The sequence below is a fragment of the Nothobranchius furzeri genome, chromosome 19 (genome assembly GCF_043380555.1).
Source record: "Nothobranchius furzeri strain GRZ-AD chromosome 19, NfurGRZ-RIMD1, whole genome shotgun sequence".
In the NCBI taxonomy this organism is placed as follows: Eukaryota; Metazoa; Chordata; class Actinopteri; order Cyprinodontiformes; family Nothobranchiidae; genus Nothobranchius; species Nothobranchius furzeri.
This window is the reverse complement of record NC_091759.1, coordinates 17624975-17629974: the sequence shown is the minus strand read 5'-3', so window position 1 is coordinate 17629974 and position 5000 is coordinate 17624975. Positions and strand designations below refer to the sequence as shown.

Genomic DNA, 5000 nt, shown 5'->3' with positions numbered 1-5000 from the left:
CAGCGTCCAGCAGCTGATGGTGGGGTGGAGGAGCTGCAGCCAGCGTCCAGCAGCTGATGGTGGGGTGGAGGAGCTGCAGCCAGCGTCCAGCAGCTGATGGTTGGGTGGAGGAGCAGCAGCCAGCCTCCAGCAGCTGATGGCGGGGTGGAGGAGCTGCAGCCAGCCTCCAGCAGCCAGCCTCCAGCTAGTGATGGCGGGGTGGAGAAGCAGGCAGCCTCCATCAGCTGATGGCGGGGTGGAGGAGCAGAAGCCAGCCTCCAGCTGGTGATGGCGGGGTGCAGGAGCTGCAGGCAGCCTCCAGCAGCTGATGGCGGGGTGCAGGAGCTGCAGCCAGCGTCCAGCAGCTGATGGTGGGGTGGAGGAGCTGCAGCCAGCCTCCAGCAGCCAGCCTCCAGCTAGTGATGGCGGGGTGGAGAAGCAGGCAGCCTCCATCAGCTGATGGCGGGGTGTAGGAGCAGAAGCCAGCCTCCAGCTGGTGATGGCGGGGTGCAGGAGCTGCAGGCAGCCTCCAGCAGCTGATGGCGGGGTGCAGGAGCTGCAGGCAGCCTCCAGCAGCTGATGGCGGGGTGGAGGAGCTGCAGCCAGCGTCCAGCAGCTGATGGTGGGGTGGAGGAGCTGCAGCCAGCGTCCAGCAGCTGATGGTTGGGTGGAGGAGCAGCAGCCAGCCTCCAGCAGCTGATGGCGGGGTGCAGGAGCAGCAGCCAGCCTCCAGCAGCTGATGGCGGGGTGGAGGAGCTGCAGCCAGCCTCCAGCAGCCAGCCTCCAGCTAGTGATGGCGGGGTGGAGAAGCAGGCAGCCTCCATCAGCTGATGGCGGGGTGGAGGAGCAGAAGCCAGCCTCCAGCAGCTGATGGCGGGGTGCAGGAGCTGCAGCCAGCGTCCAGCAGCTGATGGTGGGGTGGAGGAGCTGCAGCCAGCCTCCAGCAGCCAGCCTCCAGCAGCTGATGGCGGGGTGCAGGAGCAGCAGCCAGCCTCCAGCAGCTGATGGCGGGGTGGAGGAGCAGCAGCCAGCCTCCAGCAGCCAGCCTCCAGCTGCTGATGGCGGGGTGGAGGAACAGAAGCCTCCAGCAGCTGATGGCAGGGTGCAGGAGCAGCAGCCAGCCTCCAGCTGGTGATGGCGGGGTGGAGGAGCTGAAACCTGGGTCGGACCTGGTCTGCAGCAGGGCCCATTACCACTCAGAAGCTGATGGCAGTGTGTGTTTAGGTCCCTGCGGGGTGGATGAGCTGAAACCTGGGTCAGACTTGGTGTGCAGCAGGGCTCAGCACCCTCCAGAAGCCGATGACAGTGTGTCTTTAACTCCCTGCCTGGTGGGAGAGCTGAAAGCTGGGTCGGACCTGGTCTTTAGCAGAGCTCAGCAGCCTCCAGAAGCTGATGGCAGTGTGTGTTTCATCCCCTGCGGGGTGGGAGAGCTGAAACGTGGGTCGGACCTGGTCTGCAGCAGGGCCCATCACCATCCAGAAGCTGACGGCGGTGTGTGTTTAAGTCCCTGCGGGGTGGGAGAGCCATAACCTGGGTCGGACCTGGTCTGCAGCAGAGCTCAGCAGCCTCCAGAACCTGATGGCAGTGTGTCTTTAATCCACTGCGGGGTGCAGGAGCTGAAACCTGGGTCGGACCTGGTCTGCAGCAGGGCTCAGCAGCCAGCAGAAGGTGATGGCAGTGTGTGTTTAGTTCCCTGCGGGGTGCAGGAGCTGAAACCTGGGTCGGACCTGGTCTGCAGCAGAGCTCAGCAGCCAGCAGAAGCTGATGGCAGTGTGTGTTTAATTCCCTGCCTGGTGGGAGAGCTGTAACCCGGGTCGGACTTGGTCTGCAGCAGGGCCCATCACCATCCAGAAGCTGATGGCAGTGTGTCTTTAATTCCCTGCGGGGTGGAGGAGCAGAAACCTGGGTCGGACCTGGTCTATAGCAGAGCTCAGCAGCCTCCAGCAGCTGATGGCAGTGTGTGTTTAAGTCCCTGCCTGGTGTGAGAGCTGAAACCTGGGTCGGACCTGGTCTATAGCAGAGCTCAGCAGCCTCCAGCAGCTGATGGCTGCGTGTGTTTAAGTCCCTGCGGGGTGCAGGAGCTGAAACCTGGGTCGGACCTGGTCTATGGCAGAGCTCAGCAGCCTCCAGAAGCTGATGGCAGCGTGCCTCTAAGTCCCTGCCTGGTGGGAGAGCTGAAACCTGGGTCGGACCTGGTCTATAGCAGAGCTCAGCAGCCTCCAGCAGCTGATGGCTGCGTGTGTTTAAGTCCCTGCGGGGTGCAGGAGCTGAAACCTGGGTCGGACCTGGTCTATGGCAGAGCTCAGCAGCCTCCAGAAGCTGATGGCAGCGTGCCTCTAAGTCCCTGCCTGGTGGGAGAGCTGAAACCTGGGTCGGACATGGTCTGCAGCAGGGCTCGGCAGCCTCCAGAAGCTGATGGCAGTGTGTGTTTAAGTCCCTGCCTGGTAGGAGAGCTGAAACCTGGGTCGGACCTGGTCTATAGAAGAGCTCAGCAGCCTCCAGCAGCTGATTGCAGTGTGTGTTTAAGTCCCTGCCTGGTGGGAGAGCTGATATCCGGGTCGGACCTGGTCCACAGCAGGGCCCATCACCCTCCAGAAGCTGGTGGCAGTGTGTGTTTAAGTCCCTGCGGGGTGCAGGAGCTGAAAGCTGGGTCGGACCTGGTCTGCAGCAGAGCTCAGCAGCCTCCAGTTGCTGATGGCAGTGTGTGTTTAAGTCCCTGCCTGGTGGGAGAGCTGAAACCTGGGTCGGACCTGGTCTATAGCAGAGCTCAGCAGCCTCCAGCTGCTGATGGCGTGGTGGAGGAGCAGCAGCAGCAGCAGCCAGCCTCCAGCAGCCAGCCAGCCCCCAGCAGCTGATGGCGGGGTGGAGGAGCGGAAGCCAGCCTCCAGCAGCTTATGGCGGGGTGGAGGAGCTGAAACCTGGGTCGGACCTGGTCTATAGTAGAGCTCCGCAGCCTCCAGACGCTGATGGCGGTGTGTCTTTAAGACCCTGCCTGGTGGGAGAGCTGAAACCTGGGTCGGACCTGGTCTGTAACAGAGCTCAGCAGCCTCCAGAAGCTGATGGCAGTGTGTGTTTAGTTCCCTGCGGGGTGGAGGAGCAGAAACCTGGGTCGCACCTGGTCTATAGAAGAGCTCAGCAGCCTCCAGAAGCTGATATCAGTGTGTGTTTAAGTCCCTGCGGGGTGGGAGAGCTGAGACCTGGGTCGGACCTGGTCTGCAGCAGGGCTCAGCAGCCTCCAGAAGCTGACGGCAGTGTGTGTTTAAGTCCCTGCCTGGTGTGAGAGCTGAAACCTGGGTCGGACCTGGTCTATAGCAGAGCTCAGCAGCCTCCAGCAGCTGATGGCTGCGTGTGTTTAAGTCCCTGCGGGGTGCAGGAGCTGAAACCTGGGTCGGACCTGGTCTATGGCAGAGCTCAGCAGCCTCCAGCAGCTGATGGCAGTGTGTGTTTAAGTCCCTGCCTGGTGGGAGAGCTGAAACCTGGGTCGGACCTGGTCTATAGCAGAGCTCAGCAGCCTCCAGCAGCTGATGGCAGTGTGTGTTTGATCCCTGCGGGGTGGGAGAGCTGAAACTTGGGTCGGACCTGGTCTGCATCAGGGCTCAGCAGCCTCCAGAATCCGATGGCAGTGTGGGTTTAAGTCCATGCGGGGTGCAGGAGCAGAAACCTGGGTCGGACCTGGTCTATAGCAGGCCTCAGCAGCATCGAGAAGCTGATGGCAGTGTGTCTTTAATTCCCTGCGGGGTGGGAGAGCTGTAACCTGGGTCGGACCTGGCCTGCAGCGGAGCTCAGCAGCCTCCAGAAGCTGATGGCAGTGTGTCTTTAATTCCCTGCGGGGTTGAGGAGCAGAAACCTGGGTCGGACCTGGTCTGCAGCAGGGCCCATCACCATCCAGAAGCTGATGGCTGTGTGTGTTTAAGTCCCAGGGGGGTGGAGAGCCATAACCTGGGTCGGACCTGGTCTGCAGCAGGGCTCAGCAGCCTCCAGTTGCAGATGGCAGTGTGTGTTTAGTTCCCTGCGGGGTGCAGGAGCTGAAACCTGGGTCGGACCTGGTCTATAGCAGAGCTCAGCAGCCTCCAGAAGCTGATGGCAGTGTGTCTTCAATTCCCTGCGGGGTGCAGGAGCTGATACCTGGGTCGGACCTGGTCTGCAGCAGGGCCCATCACCATCCAGACGCTGATGGCAGTGTGTGTTTAAGTCCTAGTGGGCTGCAGGAGCTGAAACCTGGGTCGGACCTGCTCTATAGTAGAGCTCAGCAGCCTCCAGAAGCTGATGGCAGTGTGTCTTTAAGTCCCTGCGGGGTGGGATAGCTGAAACCTGGGTCGGACCTGGTCTGCAGCAGGGCCCATCACCCTCCAGAAGCTGTTGGCAGTGTGTCTTCCATTCCTAGTGGGGCAGGGGAGCAAAGACCTGGGCAGAGGAGCGCCTGTCTGCATCCGATCCGGCCCCTCAGCAGCCCGCCGTGAGCCTTAGAGAACCCCCCCCCCCCCCCCCCCCCCCCCCCCCAGCGGGCTCCAGGAACCGGGCCCTGCGTCGGACCCAGCTCAGGCAGGCCCTCCCTCGGGCCCTGCAGCAGGTGGCCCCGTCTATGCAGTCGAAAACCCCGCGAAAATCGGTGTAGAAACGCCCGAGAGGCGTGGTGCGGTTCCCCCGGCCGGTACCGGGTCCGGACCGGTCCGGAAGTCCACCCAGAACACTGCCTGGGGCTTCTGGGCGGCTCCCCAGGCGCAGGCAGTCGAAAACCGCGTGAAAATCGGTTCAGAATTGACAAAACGGCGACCTCGTCGCTCCAAAAACTAAGTCCAAACTAAGCCTTTCGCTTATCGCTTAACGCTTAAGGCGGTCGGCCTTATGGCCAGTAAATGAAAAGTGCCTGCGCCCCTGGAGGTTTTGGAAGGTGCGAGCGATGACCATGCTCGGGTTAGTAGGTGAGGCCATCGGAAAACCAGCGTGAGTTGGCGGGTTTGGGTGGCAATCTATTCCAGGCAGAGTCGACTATCTCTGGGCATCAATTTTGGGATTTTTCA

At 61.8% G+C, this 5000-nt stretch overlaps 1 protein-coding gene across 1 annotated transcript in view; it reads right to left on the bottom strand.

Moving 5' to 3' along the window:
- The window catches only part of LOC139064307 (uncharacterized), a 262661-nt gene that overhangs the window by 197019 nt on the left and 60642 nt on the right, over nucleotides 1–5000 (bottom strand). The gene's annotated exons all lie outside the window — the stretch shown is intronic.